We start from the raw sequence: 12456 nt of genomic DNA, 5'->3' as shown, positions 1-12456 counted from the left end.
CTAGAATGGTCTAGAAGTGTCTGAAGGATGAGCTGAAACTTGATATCTGGAGGTTTTTAAACTTTTTGAATTCAATGGAAGTAGTCTAGTACTCATATGAAACCCCAATAATAGGGCTATAGTTATGATATACTTTTTCAACATGTTAGGATCTAGAATTGAGAACTAAGTTTCCGTTTGATCGACTTTAACTTTGTCAGATCATGATGAAACTTGGCGGGCATCCCTAGAGAGTCAAATGTTAACTTCACGTGCTTTTTGGAATCAATCTGACACCTTTCAGAATTCACTCAAAAATCAAGATTTATTCAATCAGTGCTTCTGTAGTCCATAGGCATTTTGGTACATGTAGGTCTAGGTTGCGAATGGTTTCTTTTTTATGCGCACCAGGGATGCAAGTGTCGAAAATACCCGACAATAACTTGTCTCTCCGAGTGTTTTTCTTTTTCAAGAGAAACGAGAAGGGCAACATTCGGAACAAAATTGGTCCTTTAAATTTAGTTTTCTTCTCAATCACCGGCACCAACACTATCGTCGGAGGGGAATCATGCCATGCTTCTTCTCTGGGGGATGACCGAGGTGCTTCGACAACTGGGGGATTGTTTAAGGGCTTGTAGACCTAGAATCGTCAAAACTTTTGAGGGAGAAAATACTTGACCCACTAGTGGGGCCTTTCTTAAGGGCTTTCTTCCCACTTTAGTAGTTCCTTTTGGTTCCACAACTGGGGGCCTCTTGCTTAAAGGCTTGTAGACCCAATCTTGTCAAAATCAGGGTTCATTTGGTTGTTTGGGGCTTTGCTTAAGGGCTTTCTTCCCAATCAGTCAGGCTTTTGATTTTCAATCTTCTAGTGGGGGCCTTACTTAAGAGATTTCTTCCTACTTCATGAGATGTTTGTACTTCGGATAGACAGTGGAGGGCCCTTAATGGGGCGTATGAGCTGCCACACCAGGTTTTGCAATTGTTTTGAAAGGCGGGGTACCTCTTTGGGCCTTTGTCTACCGAATTCAGTCAGGGGCTTTTTGTTGGCCATCCTGAAAAGTATGAACCATCGACAACTGGGGATTTTTGCGAGACGACCTCTTTGGGGCTTGAAGCCCAATCTACTGGATTTAGTAAAAGGCTTTTTGTTGGCCATCCTGAAAAGTCTAAACCATAAGCAACTGGGGACCTTAATAAGACTGTTACCTTGGATGTCGGGGGAGGTATTGGTCTGGCTTTGATAGTCAATCACCTTTTGGGAGCATTTGCCTCGACTTGTCGGCATAACTTTCTTGTTTTTGGTGACTTCTTGGAAAGGATCTCTTTTGGCATGTGGCTGTCTTGAATTGCCATCTTGTTAATTTTTTTGACTTTGAGGGCCCCTTCATAAGTTGACCCAAGCAGTTGGAATTTTCTTGAGTTATTTTTTATTTCAGTAGTAGGGTACCTTTTTGAGAAATATTGTTTCCCAAGCTACCTAAATTTTATATTTGGAGTGCTTGCTGAAGCCGCTTGTAAGGGCGAGCGCTGCGTTAACCTATTTATTGGTCTAGGCATCCTTTTGGGTTTTCATCTTAACTAAGTGAAAGCGGTGTTGTAGAACGATTTTCACCAATCGTCTTCCTTTTATTAGGCTCTTCTACTTGTGATTTCATGATCACGTCCGTCTTTGTTTCCATTTTTACTCATGGCTCCCTTTCGGGTTTTCACCATGTCCGGTTTTTCTTTTTGAATCCTTTTGCCTATAGCTTTATGGCCACATCTGTCTATATTTTCCACTTGTACTTATGGCACCCTTTCGGGTTTTTACCGTGCCTGGTTTTTGAGGTGGCTTTGATGTTTTTGAGGCTCAAGTGGGGCTATAAATACCTTTGGTGAGGCTCAATGGGGATGAAAATGGGTGATCAAGGCGAGAGCGCTCATTTATGATTCTAAATTAGGCTTAGTGGATGGTGAGGGTTCACTGAGGATTATGCAGGTTTGGGTAAGAGCACCCATTTGTGATTCAGAATGGTGCTTCACGGGAGGTATCTATAATGGGGACCGTGATGTTCTAGGTAAAAGACAGTCTTTTAATAGGGCTTGATGGATGTTCAAGGTGGAGGGGTTAATTTAAAGGAATTTGGCTAGTCTACGATGGTAATGGCGGTGATGAAAGGTTGATGGGGGGTTATGGCATTTTAAAGTGGTAAGTGGGTATGATAGTTCGAGGTAAATGCTCGATGGGGTACTTGGGCGTGATTGAAAGTTGGGCGTGTTTGCGTGGGGTTCCAAATGGATTAGAAAGATGAATGAGATGAAAAGAGTGTGAAAAGGGAGAGATGTGAGTTGGAGTAGAGAGAGAGGCTCTCGGGTGAGAGTGAAGAGAAGAGAGCATAAGGTGAGAGAGAGACGCTCGGTGCAGAGAGAGAGATCATGAAGAGGAGAGAGGTAGAAAATGAAGAGGGAGAGAGAAGTAGCATGAGGAGAGGTGCTCGGGGAAGAGAGAGAATGTGAAGAGGAGAGAGAAAGAACGAGAGGAGAGAGAGGTATGAAAAGAGAGAAGTGTGAGGAGAAAGAGAATGGCGTACGTGAGAAGCGCGAGTGAGAGGGAAAGAGAGAGAGCGAGAGTATGGGACCGAGTTTGGGTCAGAGGCCCAGCTCGGCCCACATGTAGAGGGGAGAAGAGAGACGCACATGAGGGAGAGAGAGAGCGTGCGAAAGGAGGCAAGAGAGTGGGCTCGGGCCTAGACCGGACGATCGGCTCAACCCGTTTGAGGAGAGGAGATAAAGAGAGAGAGAGTGGGGTCCGTTGGGCCCTTAATGAGCCGGATGGCCCGACCGTGGGCCTCCATTGGTTGACAAGTAGGACTCCTCCCACTAGTCTGATTTTTCTGAGCTCATCGGCGTCGGTCTCGTGCGATTCTGACGTTGCCTGTATTTGACGATTTTGACCCTTCAATTTTGCTCAAAGGGTTGCTCTCAAGGGTAGCAATGTCTTCATAACTTTTATGTCGTGGACTATGTTGGAATACTTAGTTTGTGAGGAGTTATGGGAGAAGAGTGAAATGTTGTCACCTTTTTTTCAAAGGGTATAAAAGAGTCAGTGAGGCTTCATTTTCAACCATTCTCACTCATTTTTGACTATTTAGTGTGAGGAAGTAGGTGAGCCATTTGTAGAGTGAGAATGTGGGTGGTAGGGAATTTCAAAGGGGCTTTTCATGTGTGGATAGCTTGATGGCAGGCATGTCCGGAACATCCGGCTTTGGTAAGCCTAGCCCCTTTATGTGTTATTGTCATTTTGGCTTATTTTCCATGCTTTTCTTCATACCTTGCATGCCCCCTAAACATCTTTTACGCATATTAAGCAGTTTTAATGCCTTTTAAGCACTTTTGTACTTGATAAGCATTTTTACCGCATTTTAAGAAATTCAATGCCTTTGAAGCATTTTTAATGCCTCTTTAGCATTTTTAATGCATTTTTGGGCATTTTTAATGCTTTTCAAGCATTGTTAATACCTTTAAAGCATTGTTAATGCTTTTGTAGGCATGTTTTATGCTTTTTGGGCATTTTTCATGGATTTCATTTTGATAGAAGGGGACTTTGCTGGGGTTCGTTTGACTTGGGAAGGTCCCACAGTTTAGCTCCTCAAATACCCCTTAGGGTGTCTTGGATTAACCAAGCATCTTTTTGTCCAAAGTCCTGTTTTCAGGGGAGATGATGCCAAATTTTTGTTAGCCCATACTCCCCTTTTCCCTTTTTGTAAGCTCATTGTACATCACAGACTCATCTAAGGTTCTGTTTTTTGTGCTTTTCAGAGAGTGTATGTTCAGACAGGAATCTTCCCAAGTCTAGTGAACTTGGAACTGATTCTTTTATGGGTGTCAGTCTTGTTAGGGGAGAGCCCATATAGCTCACAAAGCCTGCACGGCTTTGCAGTGGCCGCTGAGCATCGACTTCGTGTGTGACAGTGCTTGCTTTCAAATCCTAGTGCTTGCTTTCAAATCCTAGAGATCGAGGACAGATGACGATTCAGGAGGACGGGATCCCGATATTCCACATTTGACACCGTGATTTGACTTCTGGCTTGGATCTCCTTACCCTTGGAAAACGAATGACCAATACAAATGGGTTAGTGTGGTCTCCTGACAGGCTTCGTATGCAATGGGAGCATCAGTTCTTGAAAGGTTACAGCCCTTGACCTTAGAGGTACTCCATGTTTATGAGTGTGAGCTCAAACTTACCTCTTTGTTGGCGAAAATACAGTGTTCAACATGGTATTTCTACTGTTGCCCGAATACTATTGGGGCTGTCTTGGAGACCTGGACTCATTGAGTAACACATGGCTTTTCAATTATGGAGAGGGCTGGTCGGGCCTGGATTTTCATTGCTCGGGTACACGGAGGTGCCCGGCTCGATAGCACCTTCTTAAACAACCGCTTAACTCACATGTGTGTGTGCACGCCTGCCGAGTGGGGATAGGTGCCAATAATGAGACGATTTTAAAAAGGAAAAGCGGTGGACTCGAACACCTACCTCGCTGGTTGAGTTTGTGGGGCACGTTTGGGCCTTAGCCCTCTTAGATCATTTTGAAAGCCCTTTGGCTTTCTTCGCAGGACGGTTTGAATTACTCCCTCACTCTTCAATACAACACTGAGATTTGCACTTGAAAATGGCTCTTGAAATTCATCTCTTGTAACCTCCTCCTAATAGGTATTCTTGTGTGGATTGGGGGGTTCTAGCTTAGAGATTAGAGGAATAGAGAAGAAAAAGAGAAGAGAGAAAGACGAGAAAGAAGAATGGCCAAGGAATTTGGCAGCCTTCCGGTGTAACCTCTCCTAAGAGGTATTACCGGAGATGAGAGAGGATACTAGTCTTGAAGCCTAAGTATCCCCAAGGTTTTTAAGGGAGTGAAGCCGTGGGTCTAACCCATTGGGCAGTAACTACCCAAAGACCCTCCTAAGAAAAATGACCAAAGAAGGGAGAAGGATAGCAAGAAGTGAAGATAGAGGTGAGAGAGAAAATCTCTCACGACCTAGACACTAAAAAACACAGGTAATAAGGGGATCCTAGAGTCAGGCTCTTTTGAAATGCGCCCTTGAGGGTCCCCTTGACTGCATCTTATAGAGGGGGCTTGATCTTAAGTATAAAGGTATAGAGTCTAAGCTTTCTTAGGTGTAGAGGGTTAGAGTCTAAGCTTGGGGTGAGTGAGCTTAGATGGACTAGGATGGCTAAGGTGTGCGGTGGTGTATGGTTTGGAGTAGGGTGTATGGAGTAGGGTTAGGGTGGTGTAGGGTGTAGGGTGTATGGAGTAGGGAGTAGAGAGTAGGGTGGTCTAGGGTATAGGGTGGTCTAGGGTGTAGGGTGATCTAAGGTGTAAGGTGTATGGAGTAGGGATTAGGAAGTTGGGAGTAGGGAGTTTGGGGTTTGGAACTTAAGAGTTAAAAGAGGGAGGTTCCAAGGGCATTCTCTCTTGATAAATGTTTCTCTCTCCTCTCTCGAGTTTGTGAAAGAACCTACAAGCAAGCGATAGCTCTCAAATATGAATTGATTTTCAAAACTAGGTTACAAATGACTTGCTTTGCTTATATAAAGCATCCATGAAACATGGGTGGATGCTCACAACTCATAAAAATTGCTTAAAAATATACAATTAAGTGAATTAAATGATAATCCCTTTTTTGTCCAAAATGAGTAATTTTCCCATTGATACTTTTCATGAAATGACAACCATCCCTCTTGGAGGGGGCATCATGCCATAGCTATGCCTCGGGAGACCCTGTCGGTGACAATTTGGACGATCAAATACCGTAGAACTGTTCCTCGCATTATCACGAACATTTTGATTCCATTAATTGGCTTAATTCGAAGTTTTTAAGTCAATCCAAAATCCGGCCAAGTTCATGAACTTGTGCATTTTCGATCACCGATGTAGAACGATCCGTCGCGTTTCAATTCTTCTCTTTTATCACAAATTGAATAAGACTCTGTCACGATTGTTTTGCAAGGTTGTCGTTTGAGCGCTTTCAAAATTGGGGAGGACGCCAAAATCCGGCTACCAGAAAAATTGCCTTATTTAACTTCATAATTAAGTGTCTTTCGGCCTCTTCTCAGGCGTAAATTCTATATCAAATCGAAACCTTCGAAAGCACGGTCGCAATGGACCATATTTGCGATAATCCGATGTCAGGATTTCGAGACATGGCCTCTTGAACAATGTGATGTTTCTCTTTAAAAATCTGAAATTCATGTTTTTCAAAACCCAACTTCTCTCTAAAAATTCTCCCGTTTGGGGCAATGTCATGGGACGTGCTATATATCAAAACGAGCGGTTTGTCGAAATATTTATCGTGTCCGAATTGGAGAGCAATTGACCTTGAAACGAGTAAGATATGACCATTACAAATTCATCCAGAAATTTAGAAATTCAGTTTCCATAAATAGAAATTGGTTCACCGAGGTTGCACTAGAATAGTGTAAAACCCATCCATTTAGGTAAGTTAAGCTTTGAATGGTCCTGGAAGGTTCAATTGAGCCGAAAATTGATATCTGGAGGTTTTTCAATGCTCCAGATCTAATGGAAATGGTCTGATGTTCGTTTGAAACCTCGATAATAGGGTTGTAGTTATAATGTCCATTTTTAACATGATAAGAATTGGAATTGAAAACCGAGTTTCATCTTGATTGGGTTAAAACTTGTCGGAGTGCGATGAAAGTTAATGAGTGTCCTTAGGATATCCAAAGCTACCCTCTGATAAATTTTGAGGTCTGATATGACACTTGTTCGAGATCACCGAATAATAGGCTTATTTCAATAGTGCTCTCATGATCTGCAGGTATTTTTGGTACCGGCGGGGCTAGGTTGCGATTGAATCCTTCTTTATTCTTCCCGGGGAGACAAATATGTCAAAAATACCGTATAACAACTTTCCCCGCTGAATTCTACGTTTCGAGAGGAGCAAAAAGTGTAACATTAAGAACAAAAACCTGCATGAGTTCATCATTCAAATCCTTACTAAGATGCCTTTATTGTCTCTCAATATTCTTTTTCTTCTCGATAACCGGCATCAACATGATCTTGGAGGAGGAGACCATGTTAAGCTTCTTCCCTGAGGGATGACCAAAGTGGAATTTAACGATTGGGAGCCTTGTTTAAGGGCTTGATAACCCCAACACTATTAGAATCCGTTTTTTGAGGGAGCATGGTGGCTGGGGGCCTTGCTTAAGGGCTTCTTTCCCAACTCAACTATGTTTTTGATTGAGCCAGTTGGTGTGTGCCTTTGGGGCTTGAATCCCAATCCAGTGGCATTTTTTGTTCCAACAACTAGGGGCCTTATTCAAGGGCTTGGGAACTAGTCTTATCAGAATCTAGATATGTTTGGTAGTCGGGGGCCTTGCTTGAAGATTTCATTCCTAATCTGTCAGATTTTTCTTGAAAGGCTAGTGGCTAGGTCCTTTGGAGGGCTTTGTTCCCATTTACACTGAGCCTTCGATTTGTTTACTTTACTTTGGATAGACAATCGAGGAGAGCCCTTAATAGGGCATATTAGCTACTTGACCAGGATTCCAACTGATGGCACAGGGGGTGTCTCTTTGGGGGCTTACATCCAATCTACCGGGCTTAGTTAGGGGATTTTCAGTGGCCGTTCTGAAAGTCTAAACCTGTCGGTAACTGGGGCCTTAGTAAGACGGTCCCTTTTCGGCTTGAACCCAGATCATACCGGGCTTAGTCAATGGCATTTTGGTGCTCATCCCGAAAGTCTAAACCTGTCAGTAGATGGGATCCTTGATAAGATAGTTACCTTCGGAATCTGGGGTATTGGTCCAAGCTAGGTAGTCAACGACTTTTTGGGAACTTGTATCTCGAATTGTCGGCATACTCTTCTTGTTTTTGGTTGTCGTCTTGAGCTGGAGAGTCTCTTTAGCAAGTGGCTGGCCTGATTTGTCATCTTGATGATTCTTCTGATCTTCAAGAGCCCTTTTGAGGCTGACTCGAGTCATTGGAGTTTTCTTAAGGTCTTTTTGGTCTTAGTGGTAAGGTACACTATGAGAGGTACTGACTCCTAAACCACCGAGCTTTTGCTGTCTTTGAATAGGCTGAAGCCACTTATGAAGGCGAGCGCTGCATCAACCTGTTTATTAGTACAAGTGCCTTTCAAGTTTTCACCTGAACTGGGTAGAAGTGGCATCGTAAAACAACTTTCACTAACTTTCTTATTTATTAGGCTCTATTACCTGTGACTTCGAGGTCACGTCCACTTTTTATTTACATTTTTACTCATGGCACCCTTTTGGGTTTTCACCATGCTCGGTTTTCTGTTTTGAACACTGTTACTCGTGGTTTCATGGCCACGCCTATCTTTTTATTTTTATTCATGGCTCCCTTTCGGGTTTTCACCATGCGCAATTTTTTTTTGGCAATTTTACCCATGGCTTCGTGGCCATGTCCACCTGAAGCTTTTACTTCTACTCATGATGATCCTTATCGAGTGTTCATAATGCCCAACTTCTTTCTTTTTGAACTATTTTACCTCTAGCTTCATGGCTCTCTCCATCTTTATTTCTTTCATGATTCAATACATGAATGCTGAAAGGGAAGGCATCCTCCTTGATGGTGAGAGGATGAAGGGGATATGACTGTATGGGGCTCACTGGGGTAAAGTACACCATGGGTGAGGCTTATTGGAAGGGTGAAACAAATCCCACTGGGGATGTTAAGGTTTTGAAAGGGTTGCAATGTGACGATGCTGGGGAATTGAGACTCAGATGAGTCGTGATGTAATTGGTATGTGAGCCCATTGGGGGTGATATGTGCTTTTGTTTGTAAAGATGAAGGGATGGATGCAATTTTGGGAATTTAAGAGTTTCTTTGGTGATGAAACGATGGCTTGTTTCATGTGCCGAATGTGATATAAGCGCACTATTGGCGATGATGAGTCATGCGACTCTTGATGGCTTTTATTCATGGGTTGACTCATGAGGAATTATGAAGGCTTAGGAGAATTGGGAGATCTTTGTTGTTGATATGACCTAGTGGGTACGATGAGGTTTTAAGGGAAGCCCAAGTAAAGGGGTTTTAGGATAGCTTTTGGTAATGTTTGAATTGATGGAAAGGGTAGTTCTGGATGAGAGCTCTTTGCATGACTTACTGAAGTGATGGCTCAGGCTGGTATGGTGATTGAAGTTATCATGGTATTTATGAGCCATTGGGGTTCATGATAGAAGCCATACCTCAAACAACTAATGGGCTTGTCTGCATATTTGAAGCCTATGCAAGGATGTGCTTCCAATGGGATGAGTATGTTAAGGATAGGTGCATCCTTGCAAGATATTACAGGTTTGTTTTAGAGCTTGGTAATATTTGAGGCCGGGGTTTGATGGTTCAAGTGAGGCTTCAATGAATTCTGAGAGGTAAGTCTTCAAGGTTTGGTAGTTTTGGACAGAAAGGATGGGTTATGGATGGGTAGTATCGACCTATTGGAGCTTGGTGTATTTGGGCTCAAAACTTAGCTAAACCCTGGTTTATTGGGTTAATGGGCTCAAGGTTTAAAGTTTTAGGGGGGTTTGAATGGGGCTGATGGGCTCAAGGTTGGGGTTTATAGAATCACCCACTAAGGGGTTAGTGTGTGCAAGTGAGTCAAAGGGTGTAACCCCTTTGTTCACTTTTGTGAAAGGGTGCAAGAGTTTGTTAAGCTCAAGGCCAAGCTGTGGGCTTGTGTGGGTAGTGATAGATGAAAAAGAGAGTTGTGCAAGAGAGGTGAGAGAGAATAAGAAAGAAATTGAGATGGACCCGCCCTTGGACTGGGGTTCGAGCATCTTAAGGAGGAGGGAAGAGAGATGAGAGAGTGGGAGAGAAAGAAGGTGGGCCCGTGTTGGCTACGGGCACGGACAAGGAGTAAAAAAAGAGGGAGATGAGAAGGATGAAAGAGAGGTGTATGGGCCTACAGTTAAGCATGTTTGAAAGAAGAGAAAGACCAAGAGGAGAGAGAGACAAATGAGAGGGAGAAGACGATGGGCCTGTGTTCAGACGAAGGGGAGAGAGGCGAGAGATGAGTGGGGGGGGGGGGGGGGGGGAAGATTGACGGGCCCACGGTTAAGCATGGGCATGGGTTTTTCGCGGCTTGGGTAGAGGCCAACTTTCGGCTCGAACAAAGTGCACCTCAACTGTGCTGTGCCTGAGCTCCGCAACGAGCCCAACCTCGTCGCATTTTGACACCGTTAAGGGCCTTTTCCCTTTTGTGCCCCTGAGGGGATTTTTTGACATCAAGGCTTGTACAAGGGCAGTGGGCATCATTTTGCCCTTTTCTTTGACTTAAATGTCCTTGATCTTATTCAAAATACCACTTTTCCTTGATCTTATTCAAAATACCACTTTCTGTTCTGGGGACTTCCTTGGAATAAAATACTTGTGAGGGCATATGGGGGAATAGGCTTTTACAATGGTATTTAAGAGTGAGAGGGGTTCCATTTCCTCTCATTTCTAGAGAGAGAAAGTGAGAGATCTTCTGAGAGTGAGAAAAGGGGGCCAAAAGGCTTTGAAGTGATGACAAGTTCTTCTCAACCTCAAGGTAAAAATTTTCTTCTTTTTCTTTAGCATTTTTTAATGCTTTCCCATGCTTTCTATGCTTCCCATCTTTACTTGACTCTTCTTCTTCATGAATAGTTATTTCATGCATAGTCTAGCATGTTTTAATACTTTTTGAACATAGTCTTTATCTCTTGATCATGATTGAGTATTTTTATGCATAGTTATGCAGTTTTTTAATACCCCTTTGCATCTTCAAGCATGCTTTTGGCATCTTTGAGCATGATCGAGCATCATTGATCATTTTGGAGCATTTTCGAGTATCTTTAAACATTTTGGAGCGTTTTCTTGAACTTTTATGCATTTGTATGCATTTTTTTACATAATCTTTCATTTTTAGCATCGTCATGGCATCTTCGTGGATCGTCTTGCATTCTCATGTATGTTCCAACATTGCTTGCCATTTTTGGCATCTTTGAGCATAGTTATGCATTTTATGCTTGTTTTAGCATTTGTATGCTTGTTTTAGCATTTTTATGCATTTTTTAGCATAGTATTGCATTTTAATGCAGTTTTTAGCGTAGTTATGCATTTTCATGCATTTTTTAGCATCTTTATGCATAGTTATGCATTTTCTGAGCATAATTAGGAATAATTTGACACTTGTTACATTTGTGAGCATTTTTATGCATATTGGGTACTTTTTATGCTAAAAAAGGGAGCTCTTCGGGTTCATATTTCTTGATGGGCTTGACCCATGGACTGTGATCTCTTGAACCTCCCTAGTGCTTTGATTTAGTGAAGAACATTTTCTATAGACCTCTTGCATACAAAGGAGATGCTACCAAAAATTTTCAAATTCTTTTTCTTCTTCATGATGAACATTCTTTTGTGCTTCATCCTTGGCCATTTTGCTGGAGCAGCCCCTCGTAGGATGGCTACTCATGGTTCAACTAGGGTTTCGAATCTCCTGAAGATAAGGAACAAAATGAGTAATCGAACCCCTGAGGATGCCATCATTATTATTGATGACCTTGCGGAATTGGCTCCCTTAACAGTTCAGGGGGAAGCAGAGGGAATTGTTGCCTTGTGATGCAAGGGGAAATAGGAGGGCATCTTTCTCTTGCCATCATTTTCAGTTGAGATCAAGATGTTGACCCTCTTGACTGATGCGTCTATGGAGGGGTCGTCGTTGAACAGGTGCGATCGCCTTTCCCGGAGCAAGTCAAGATGCTCAATCGTCTCAATTCTGACATTCGTGCTATGGAGACATGGCATGATCTTCTTTGGACTGTCCATTGACTTCTGGGTCACACCTCCTTTCATGAACTGACCATGCTCCTGTTTTTCTTGAAGAAGACGGTAAAGAACCTTGAGGACTTCGGTGTCCCAAATGCCAAGTCACTTCAAGGGGAAATGGAATGGCTAGAGCATGCCATAGTGGTTTTAGAGGTGGAGGACCTGATTTTCGTTGAAAAGAATCCATCTAACCCTTGCTTAGATTCTTTTATGGGCAGCCGTCTATTATGGGTTACATTGAGGCCGTTTTGGAGGAGCTTAGATCTAATTTCCTGGTTCGATAGTTCCACCCAGGTTTTCAAACATCTCCTTCAGGGGAAGGGGGGGGGGGGGGGGGGGGGGTTTGGTTGATCATCACTCAGATTGCGCTTCTTGAAAATGGGAGTGACATGGCCACCCTTGAACGACATATACATGAGACAAAAGACCTGATGGTTTTGGTTGGCAGGTAAATAAGGGACTTGCTGTCATCAGAGCTTGATCATGGGGAGTATCCTCCTTTGGTCAGGTAGGTTGGTTGCCTTAAGCCTGCAAAACTAACAGATAAGCTGAAGAAAGTGCAATTGGCTTTCTCCAAGCTTGGTCACAGGAAGGAGTAGTCCCTTGATCGTCTCTTCTCTTCGAGGTGGACAATATATCTTGATCCATGTTAGGCACAACTTTTCTTTTTTTT

The 12456-nt window shown here is 43.0% G+C and overlaps 1 long non-coding RNA gene across 1 annotated transcript; it reads left to right on the top strand.

Moving 5' to 3' along the window:
- Nucleotides 1–3018: 3018 nt before the first annotated feature.
- On the top strand, nucleotides 3019–4632 carry LOC148780505 (uncharacterized). The gene is made up of 2 exons (XR_016041729.1): nucleotides 3019–3226; nucleotides 3778–4632. It is a non-coding gene; the product is annotated as an uncharacterized LOC148780505 (long non-coding RNA).
- Nucleotides 4633–12456: the final 7824 nt, after the last annotated feature.

The sequence above is a fragment of the Amborella trichopoda genome, chromosome 9 (genome assembly GCF_054954075.1).
Source record: "Amborella trichopoda isolate Santa Cruz 75 chromosome 9, AtrichopodaSantaCruz75HAP2 v2.0, whole genome shotgun sequence".
Lineage (NCBI taxonomy): Eukaryota > Viridiplantae > Streptophyta > Magnoliopsida > Amborellales > Amborellaceae > Amborella > Amborella trichopoda.
The sequence above is the reverse complement of the archived record's forward strand: the minus strand, read 5'-3'. Positions and strand labels throughout refer to the sequence as shown.